The sequence below is a fragment of the Leopardus geoffroyi genome, chromosome X, assembly GCF_018350155.1.
Source record: "Leopardus geoffroyi isolate Oge1 chromosome X, O.geoffroyi_Oge1_pat1.0, whole genome shotgun sequence".
In the NCBI taxonomy this organism is placed as follows: Eukaryota; Metazoa; Chordata; class Mammalia; order Carnivora; family Felidae; genus Leopardus; species Leopardus geoffroyi.
Window position 1 is genome coordinate 46,899,567 of NC_059343.1, and position 11,309 is coordinate 46,910,875.

An 11,309-nucleotide genomic window follows, 5' to 3' on the forward strand; every position below is an offset into this window, starting at 1 on the left:
CATGCGCATATTCACCTACGAGAGCCACAACAATCCACCCCAGTAGGCTAGCAGCGTCATCTAGTGGAGAGTGGAGCCGTTACACTGAGCCCCGCCCAACTGGGCCAACTTCCCTCTTCTAGAACACAAGTCTCACTACTGGCTTAGTTTATGGACTATAAAGTGCTACCTAATCTGACTTCTAGGGGAAAGCGAAGTAATTTCAGTCCTACTTCGATCTGATAGCAGGTCCACCTATTCCATTTTCTTTATTTTCTCTTTTACACTTTTTTCTTTTTCTTGAATACAGAAAGAGAAAAAATTCATGTTTCTTTTCAATTGTTATTAAAAATATTTTAATTTTTATTACTATACTTTTTACTTTTGTGTAATTTTTTTCAAATTATATTTTACTTCCATCATTTTATTTTAGTCTACTTCAGTGTATTCACCTTTTCAAATTTTTGAAACAATTTCCTTTTTTTTCTTTTTTTCTTTCTTTTTATTTTTTTCTTTTTCATTTCTTTTCTTTTTCTTGCATGCAGAAAGAGAAAAACTTCATTTTTACTTTCAATTTCTATTACAAATATTTTTATTTAATTTTTTCTATATTTTTTGTTTTTATGAAAATTTTTTCAAATTCTATTTTACTTCCATCATTTTATTTTAGTCTACTACAGTGTATTCACTTTTTAAAATTTTCAAACGATTTCCTTTTTTTCTTTATTTTTTTCTCTTTTTCATTTATTTTCTTTATCTTGAATACAGAACAAGGAAAAAATCATATTTATTTTTAATTTTTGTTTAAAATATTTTTATTTAATTTTTTTCTACTATATTCTTTGCTTTTTTGTATATTTTTTTCAAATTCTATTTTACTCCCATCATCTCATTTTATTCTACTACACTGTATTCATTTTCTCAAATTCTCAAAGGATTTCCTTTTTTTCTCTCCCCCCTCCATTTTTTTTTCCTCTAATCTGTCAAACCACTTTCAACACCCAGACCAAAACACACCTTGGATCTAGCATCATCTATTCAATTTTGTGTGTGTGTTTGTTTTTTAATTTTTTAATTTTAATATTTTTAAATTTCAATCTTTCTACCTCATTAATACCTTTTCTCCCTTCAAAATGACAAAACGAAGGATTTCACCCCAAAATAAAGAGCACGAAGAAACAACAACCAGGGATTTAACCAACACAGGTACAAGCAAGACGTCAGAACCAGAATTTAGAATCCCGATAATAAGAATACTAGCTGGGGTCGAAAATAGGTTAGAATCCCTTTCTTCAGAGATAAAAAGAAGTAAACAATAGCCAGAATGAAATTAAAAATGCTATAACTGAGCCGCAATCACAGAAGGGTTCAGCGGCGGCAAGGATGGATGAGGCAGAACAAAGAATCAGTGATATAGAGGACAAACTTATAGAGAAAAATGAAGCAGAAGAAAAGAGGGAGATTAAGGCAAAAGAGCACGATTTAAGAATTAGAGAAATCAGTGACTCATTGAAAAAGAACAACATCAGAATCATAGGGGTCCCAGAAGAGGAAGAGAGAGAAATAGGGGTAGAAGGGTTATGTGAGCAAATCATAACAGAAAACTTTCCTAACCTGGGGAAAGACACAGACATCAAAATCCAGGAAGCACAGAGAACCCCCATTAGATTCAACAAAAACTGACCATCAACAAGGCATATCATAGTCAAATTCACAAAATACTCAGGCAAGGAGAGAATCATGAAAGCAGCAGGGGAAAAAAAGTCCCTAACCTACAAGGGAAGACAGATCAGGTTTGCAGTAGACCTATCGACAGAAACTTGGCAGGCCAGAAAGGAGTGGCAGGATATATTCAGTGTGCTGAATCAGAAAAATATGCAGCCAAGAATTCTTTATCCAGAAAGGCTGTCATTCAAAATAGGAGAGATTAAAAGTTTCACAGACAAACAAAAGTTAAAGGAATTTGAGATCACTAAACCAGCCCTGCAAGAAATTTTAAGGGGGACTCATATATATATATATATATTCAAAAGCAACAAAGATTAGAAAGGACCAGAGAACACCACCAGAAACTCCAACTCTACAAGCATCATAATGGCAATAAATTCCTATCTTTCAGTACTCACTCTAAACGTCAATGGACTCAATGCTCCGATCAAAAGACATAGGGTAACAGAATGGATAAGAAAACAAGATCCATCTATATGCTGTTTACAAGAGACCCACTTTAGACCTAAAGACACTTTCAGATTGAAAATAAGGGGATGGAGAACCATCTATCATGACTAATGGTCAACAAAAGAGAAGCCTGGAGTTTTAGCCATACTTATATCAGACAAATCTTAGACTTTAAAATAAAGAGTGTATCAAGAGATGCAGGGGCACCTGGGTGGCTCAGTCGGTTGAGCGTCTGACTTCAACTCAGGCCATAATCTCACAGCTCATGAGTTCGAGCCTCACGTCAGGCTCTGTGCTGACAGCTTGGAGCCTGGAGCGTGCTTTGGATTCTGTGTGTCCCTCTCACCCTGCCCCTAACCCACTCGCATTCTGTCTCTCTCTCTCTAAAATAAATAAACATTAAAAAAAATTTTTAAAGAGAGATGCAGAAGGGCATTGTATCATAATCAAGGGATCTATCCACCAAGAAGACCTAACAATTATAAACATTTATGCACCAAATGTGGAAGTACCCAAATATTATATATCAATTAATCACAAACATAAAGAAACTCATCGATAGTAGTACCATAATAGTAGGAGATTTCAACACACCACTCACAGCAATGGACAGATCATCTAATAAAAAAAATCAACAAGGAAACAATGGCTTTGAGTGACACACTGGACCAGATGGACCTTAACAGATATATTCAGAAGATTTCATCCTAAAGCAGCAGAATATACATTCTTCTCCAGTGCACATGGAACGTTCTCCATAATAGACCATATACTGGGACACAAATCAGCCATAAGTAAGTACAAAAAGATCGAGATCACACCGTGCATATTTTCAGACCACAACGTTATGAAAACTCGAAGTCAACCACAAGAAAAAAATTGGAAAGGTAACAAATACTGGAGACTGAAGAACATCCTACTAAAGAATGAATGGGAAGAGAAAGACAGATACCATATGGTTTCACTCTTATGTGGATCCTGAGAAACTTAACAGAAACCCATGGGGGAGGGGAAGGAAAAAAAAAAGACGTTAGAGTGGGAGAGAGCCAAAACATAAGAGACTGTTAAAAACTGAGAACAAACTGAGGGTTGATGGGGGGTGGGTGATGGGTATTGAGGAGGGCACCTTTTGGGATGAGCACTGGGTGTTGTATGGAAACCAATTTGACAATAAATTTCATATATTAAAAAAAAAAAAGAATGAATGGGCTAACCAAGAAGTTAAAGAGGAAATTAAAAAGTATATGTAAGTCAATGAAAATAATAACACCACAACCCAAAACCTCTGGAACACAGCAAAGGCGGTCATAAGAGGAAAGTGCATAGCAATCCAGGCCTTCCTAAAGAAGGAAGAAAGATCTCAGATACACAACCTAACCTTATGTCTTAAGGAGCTGGAAAAAGAACAGCAAATAAAACCCCAAACCAGCAGAAGACAGGAAATAATAATGATTAGAGCAGAAATTAATGCTATCGAAACCAAAAAAAACAGTAGAACAGATCAATGAAACCAGAAGCTGGTTCTTTGAAAGAATTAATTGATAAACCACTAGCCAGTTTGATCAAAAATAAAAAGGAAAGAACCTAAATACATAAAATCAAGAATGAAAGAGGAGAGGTCACAACCAACACAGAAGATATAAAAACAATAATAAGAGAATATTATGAGCAATTATATGCCAATAAAATGGGCAATCTTGAAGAAATGGACAAATTCCTAGAAACATATACACTACCAAACTGAAACAGGAAGAAATAGAAAATTTGAACAGACCCATAACCAGTAAGGAAATAGAAATAGTAATCAAAAATCTGCCAAAAAACAAGAGTCCAGGGCCCGATGGCTTTCCGGGGGAATTCTACCAAACATTTAAGGAAGAGTTAACACCTATTCTCTTGAAATTGTTCCAAAAAATAGAAATGGAAGGAAAACCTCCAAACTCTTTCTATGAAGCCAGCATTACCTTGATTCCAAAACCAGACAGGGACCCCACTAAAAAGGAGAACTATAGACCAATTTCCCTGATAAACATGGACACAAAAATCCTCAACAAGATACTAGCCAACTGGCCCCATCAATACATTAAGAAAATTATTCACCACGACCAAATGAGATTTATACCTGGGATGCAGGGCTGGTTCAATATCTACAAAACAATTAACATGATACATCACATCAAAGAAAGGACAAGAACTATATGATCCTCTCAAGAGATGCAGAGAAAGCATTTGACAAAATACAGCATCCTTTCTGATAAAAACCCTCAAGAAAGTAGGGAGAGGAGGAGCATACCTCGAGATCATAAAAGCCATATATGAACAACCCAACGCTATCATCCTCAATGGGGAAAAACTGACAGCTTTCCCCCTAAGGTCAGGAACGAGACAGGGATGTCCACTCTTACCACTGTTAATCAACATAGTGTTGGAAGTCTTAGCCTCTGCAATCCGACAACACAAAGAAATAAAAGGCATCCAAATCGGCCAGGAGGAGGTCAAACTTTCACTCTTCGCAGATGACACGATACTGTATACGGAAAACCCAAAAGATCCCACCAAAAAACTGCTAGAATTGATTCATGAATTCAGCAAAGTTGCAGGATATAAAATCAATGCACAGAAATCGGTTGCATTCTTATACACCAACAATGAAGCCACAGAAAGAGAAATCAAGGAATTGATCCCATTTACAGTCGCACCAAAAACCATAAAATACCTAGGAATAAATCTAACCAAAGAGGTGAAAAATCTATACACTGAAAACTATAGAAAGCTCACAAAAGAAATTAAAGAAGACACAAAAAAATGGAAAAAGATTCCATGCTCCTGGATACGAAGAACAAATATTGTTAAAATGTTGATACTACCCAAAGCAATCTACATATTCAATGCAATCCCTATCAAAATAACACCTGCATCCTTCACAGAGCTAGAACAAATAATCCTAAAATTTGTATGGAACCAGAAAAGACCCCGAATAGCCAATGCAATCTTGAAAAAGAAAACCAAAGCAGGAGGCATCACAATCCCGGAATTCAAGATGTATTACAAACTGTAGTCACCAAGACAGTGTGATACTGGCACAAGAACAGACACTCAGATCAATGGAACAGAATAGAGAACCCAGAAACGGACCCACAAACGTATGGCCAACTAATCTTTGACAAAGCAGGAAAGACTATCCAATGGAATAAAGACAGTCTCTTCAACAAGTGGTGCTGGGAAAAGTGGACAGCGACATGCAGAAAAATGAACCTGGACCACTTTCTTACCCCATACGCAAAAATAAACTCAAAATTAAAGAAGACCTAAATGTAAAACAGGAAGCCATCAAAATCCTCGAGGAGAAAGCAGACAAAACCCTCTTTGATCTTGGACGCAGCAACTTCTTACTCAACACGTCTCCAGAGGCAAGGGAAACAAAAGCAAAAATGAACTACTGGGACCTCTTCAAAATAAAAAGCTCCTGCACAGCGAAGGAAACAATCAGCAAAACTAAAAGATAACTGACAGAATGGGAGAAGATATTTGCAGACGACATATCAGGTAAAGGGTTAATATCCAAAATCTATAAATAACTTATCAAACTCAACATCCAAAAAAACAAATAATCCAGTGATGAAATGGGCAACAGTCATGAATAGACACTTCTCTAAAGAAGACATCCAGGGGCGCCTGGGTGGCGCAGTCGGTTAAGCGTCCGACTTCAGCCAGGTCACGATCTCGCGGTCCGTGAGTTCGAGCCCCGCGTCAGGCTCTGGGCTGATGGCTCAGAGCCTGGAGCCTGTTTCCGATTCTGTGTCTCCCTCTCTCTCTGCCCCTCCCCCGTTCATGCTCTGTCTCTCTCTGTCCCAAAAATAAATAAACGTTGAAAAAAAAAAATTTTTTTAAATAAAGAAGACATCCAGATGGCCAACCGACACATGAAAAAATGCTCAACATCACTCATCATCAGGGAAATACAAATCAAAACCACAATGAGATACCACCTTACACCTGTCAGAATGGCTAACATTAACAACTCAGGCAACAACAGATGTTGGCGAGGAATCGGAGAAAGAGGATCTCTTTTGCATTGTTGGTGGGAATGCAAGCTAGTGCAGCCACTCTGAAAAACAGTATGGAGGTTCCTCAAAAAACTAAAAATAGAACTACCCTACTACCCAACAATTGCACTACTAGGCATTTATCCACGGGATACAGGTGTGCTGTTTTGAAGGGACACATGCACCCCCATGTTTATTTTTTTTTTCAATATATGAAATTTATTGTCAAACTGGTTTCCATACAACACCCAGTGCTCATCCCAAAAGGTGCCCTCCTCAATACCCATCACCCACCCTCCCCTCCCTCCCACCCCCATCAACCCTCAGTTTGTTCTCAGTTTTTAAGAGTCTCTTATGCTTTGGCTCTCTCCCACTCTAACCTCTTTTTTTTTCCTTCCCCTCCCCCATGGGTTTCTGCTAAGTTTCTCAGAATCCACATAAGAGTGAAAACATATGGTATCTGTCTTTCTCTGTATGGCTTATTTCACTTAGCATAACACTCCAGTCCCATCCATGTTGCTACAAAGGGCCATATTTCATTCTTTCTCATTGCCACGTAGTACTCCATTGTGTATATAAACCACAATTTCTTTATCCATTCATCAGTTGATGGACATTTAGGCTCTTTCCATAATTTGGCTATTGTTGAGAGTGCTGCTATAAACATTGGGGGTACAAGTGCCCCTATGCATCAGTACTCCTGTATCCCTTGGGTAAATTCCTAGCAGTGCTATTGCTGGGTCATAGGGTAGATCTATTTTTAATTTTCTGAGGAACCTCCACACTGTTTTCCAGAGCGGCTGCACCAATTTGCATTCCCACCAACAGTGCAAGAGGGTTCCCGTTTCTCCACATCCTCGCCAGCATCTATAGTCTCCTGATTTGTTCATTTTGGCCACTCTGACTGGCGTGAGGTGATATCTGAGTGTGGTTTTGATTTGTATTTCCCTGATGAGGAGCGACGTTGAGCATCTTTTCATGTGCCAGTTGGCCATCTGGATGTCTTCTTTAGAGAAGTGTCTATTCATGTTTTCTGCCCATTTCTTCACTGGGTTATTTGTTTTTTCGGGTGTGGAGTTTGGTGAGCTCTTTATAGATTTTGGATACTAGCCCTTTGTCTGATATGTCATTTGCAAATATCTTTTCCCATTCCGTTGGTTGCCTTTTAGTTTTGTTGGTTGTTTCCTTTGCTGTGCAGAAGCTTTTTATCTTCATAAGGTCCCAGTAGTTCATTTTTGCTTTTAATTCCCTTGCCTTTGGGGATGTGTCAAGTAAGAGATTGCGACGGCTGAGGTCAGAGAGGTCTTTTCCTGCTTGCTCCTCTAGGGTTTTGATGGTTTCCTGTCTCACATTCAGGTCCTTTATCTGTTTTGAGTTTATTTTTGTGAATGGTGTGAGAAAGTGGTCTAGTTTCAACCTTCTGCATGTTGCTGTCCAGGTCTCCCAGCACCATTTGTTAAAGAGGCTGTCTTTTTTCCATTGGATGTTCTTTCCTGCTTTGTCAAAGATGAGTTGGCCATACGTTTGTGGGTCTAGTTCTGGGGTTTCTATTCTATTCCATTGGTCTATGTGTCTGTTTTTGTGCCAATACCATGCTGTCTTGATGATGACAGCTTTGTAGTAGAGGCTAAAGTCTGGGATTGTGATGCCTCCTGCTTTGGTCTTCTTCTTCAAAATTACTTTGGCTATTCAGGGCCTTTTGTGAGCACCCCCATGTTTATAGCAGCACTATCAATAATAGCCAAAGTATGGAAAGAGCCCAAATGTCTATCAATGGATGAATGGATAAAGGAGGTGTGGTATATATTTACAATGGAGTCTTACTCGGCAATCAAAAAGAATGAAATCTTGCCATTTGCAACTATGTGGATGGAACTGGAGGGTATTATGTTAAGTGAAATTGGTCAGTCAGAGAAAGACAAAAATCATATGACTTCACTCATATGAGGATTTTAAGAGACAAAACAGATGAACATAAGGGAAGGGAAACAAAAAAATATATAAAACCAGGGAGGGGGACAAAACAGAAGAGACTCATAAATATGGAGAACAAACTGAGGGTTATTGGAGGGGTTGTGGGAGGGGGGATGGGCTAAATGGGTAAGTAAGGGGCACTAAGGAATCTACTCCTGAAATCATTGTTGCACTATATGCTAACTAACTTGGATGTAAATTTTAAAGAATAAAAAATAAAATAAAAAAAAAGAGAGAGAGAGAAACCATGGACCGTGACAGAACAGGATCCAATTTCTAACTGTGGGACTTTCTCTGGACTGCGGATGGCTGCCCATTTTGTGAACCTGGGGAGGAGGGGATCCAGTCCCGGGCTTGGTAACTAGTTCAGAGGTGCAGTCCACGGTGGGAGAAGGCAATCACCTCCCTGGAGTGCTGTGGGAAGAAGGTATAGATCCACTCAAAGGAGTAGTACATCCCTAAAACCAGGGTGGATGGAGTGGGAACCTTAAAGACATCAGGGTTTAATCCCTGATGCTGAGTGCCAGGGAGGCGCGGGAGTCAGTAAAGTGGGACAAATCGCGTGTGGAACTATGTGAGCCGGTGGGATGGCTCTTCCCCAGAAGCAGGGCACACAGAGCAGGACTCTTTAAGACATAGGGGTTTATTTATTATTATTTTTTTATTTTTTTAAATATAATTTATTGTCAAATTGGCTTCCATACAACACCCAATGTTCATCCCAACAAGTGCCCTCCTCAATGCCCATCAGCCACTTTCCCCTCTCCCCCAACCCCCATAAAGCTTCAGTTTTTCTTGGTATCCAGGAGTCTCTTATGGTTTGCCTCTCTCCCTCTCCATAACTTTTTTCCCCCTTTCCCTCCCCAATGGTCTGTTAAGTTTCTCAAGATCCACATATGACTGAAAACATATGGTATCTGTCTCTCTCTGACTGACTTATTTAACTTAGCATAATACCCTGCAGTTCCATCCACATTGCTGCAAATGGCCAGATTTCATTCTTTCCCATTGCCAAGTAGTATTCCATTGTATATATAAACCACATCTTCTTTTTTTTTTTTTTAACGTTTATTTATTTTTGAGACAGAGAGAGACAGAGCATGAACAGGGGAGGGTCAGAGAGAGAGAGGGAGACACAGAATCAGAAGCAGGCTCCAGGCTCTGAGCCATTAGCCCAGAGCCCGACGCGGGGCTCGAACTCACGGACCGTGAGATCGTGACCTGAGCTGAAGTCGGACGCTTAACCTACTGAGCCACCCAGGCGTCCCTATAAACCACATCTTCTTTATCCATTCGTCAGTTGATGGACATTCAGGCTCTTTCTGTAATTTGGCTATTGTTGAGAGTGCTGCTATAAACATTGGGGAATACGTGCCCTATGCATCAGCACTCCTGTATCCTGTATTGGGTAAATTCCTAGCAGTGCTATTGTTGGGTCATAGAGTATTTCTATTTTTACTTTTTGAGGAACCTCCACACTGTTTTCCAGAGTGGCTGCATCAGTTTGCATTCCCACCAACAGTGCAAGTGGGTTCCCATTTCTCCACATCCTTGCCAGCATCTAGTCTCCTGACTTGTTCATTTTATCCACTCTGACTGGCATGAAGTGGTATCTCAGTGTGGTTTTGATTTGTATTTCCCTGATGAGGAGTGACATTGCACATCATTTCATGTGTCTGTTGACCATCTGGATGTGTTCTTTGGGAAAGTGTCTATTCATGTCTTCTGACTATTTCTTCAATGGATTATTTGTCTTTTGGGTGTGGAATTCGGTGAGTTCTTAAAGGTTTCGGATACTAGCCCTTTACCCGATATATCATTTGCAATAAAACATAGGGGTATAAATCCCAGCCAAGTGCCAGGGAGGCACGGGAGTCTGTGGAGCGTGACAAACTGACTCATTTGCACTGGCAGCACAGTGAAGACGGCTTGAAAAGAGTGGTTTCAGATACCCAGTACGTGAAGGAGAGACTGGGGTGTCGCAATTTTTTTCCCCATCACAACCAAGGTGGGGCCTCAGGGAATGGAGTGCGGGGCCACAGTGGAGACAGGACCTGCCTACACCAAATCATACCCCTCCGTGCCTGATAAATGCATATCTACTGGAGCAGGATTGATGCTGATGCACCAGTCTCTCCTCCAGACCAGCACTGTTGCGTTGCCTGATTTAATTCTCAGACAATTTTTATTACATAGATATAGTCTTCCTTCCTTTTCTCCTTGTTATTTCTTCCTTCCTCTAGTCTGGTTACTATGGTTGTTGGTTTGTTTGCGCAGACATACTTAATCTATTCTCTTGATACATGTTCTACACCTCCTCTTTAGTTTCCTTTCTCTCTCCCTCTGGATTAAGCCATATAGTTTCTCTGTCTGGTAAATTTTCTTTTCTTTTCTTTTTCCCTGCCTCCTTCTTTATTTTCCTTTCTCTCCTTCTGGATTAAGCCATATAGTTTCTCTGTCTGGTCAATTCTCATTTTCTTCTCTTTTACCCAGACCTTTGTATGGGATAAGGCCTCTTCCATCAGCACTGCCTCCACCCTGTTGTTTACTTGTAGCTGGTGTTTCTATTTTTTTGGTTTTGGTCTTTTTTTCCATTTGTTTGTGTGTTTGCTTGTTTTGGTTTTCTATTTGTTTGGGTTTTTTTTGTTTGCTTGTTTGTTTTACCTTCCAGTGCTACTTCAACAAAGAAATCAAAGCATACCTGGTGGAAGGTCCAAAACGTAAATATGAGTAGGGAGATAAAGTAACCAAAGTCACAAAAACAGAGAGCAAGTAACACTCTCCAAAAGAACACCTCCTGAAAAACTAGGCCCTGGACAGTGTATGACCCCTCTTTAATACAGTAGTTCTCACAGGTGCAGGGCACATAACAAGCTTTTAAAACACATAAGGAATAGAAAAGTAGCCAAAATGACAAAACTGAAGAGTTCTCCTCAAAAGAAATTCCAAGAAGAAATTACAGCTAAAGAATTGATTAAAACAGATATAAACAATATAACTGAACAAGAATTTAGAATATAGTTATAAGATTAACCGCTGGGCTTGAAAAAAAAAATTGAAGACAGCAGAGAATCTATTATTGCAGAGATCAAGGAACTAAAAAATAGCCATGATGCATTTTAAAATGCTGTA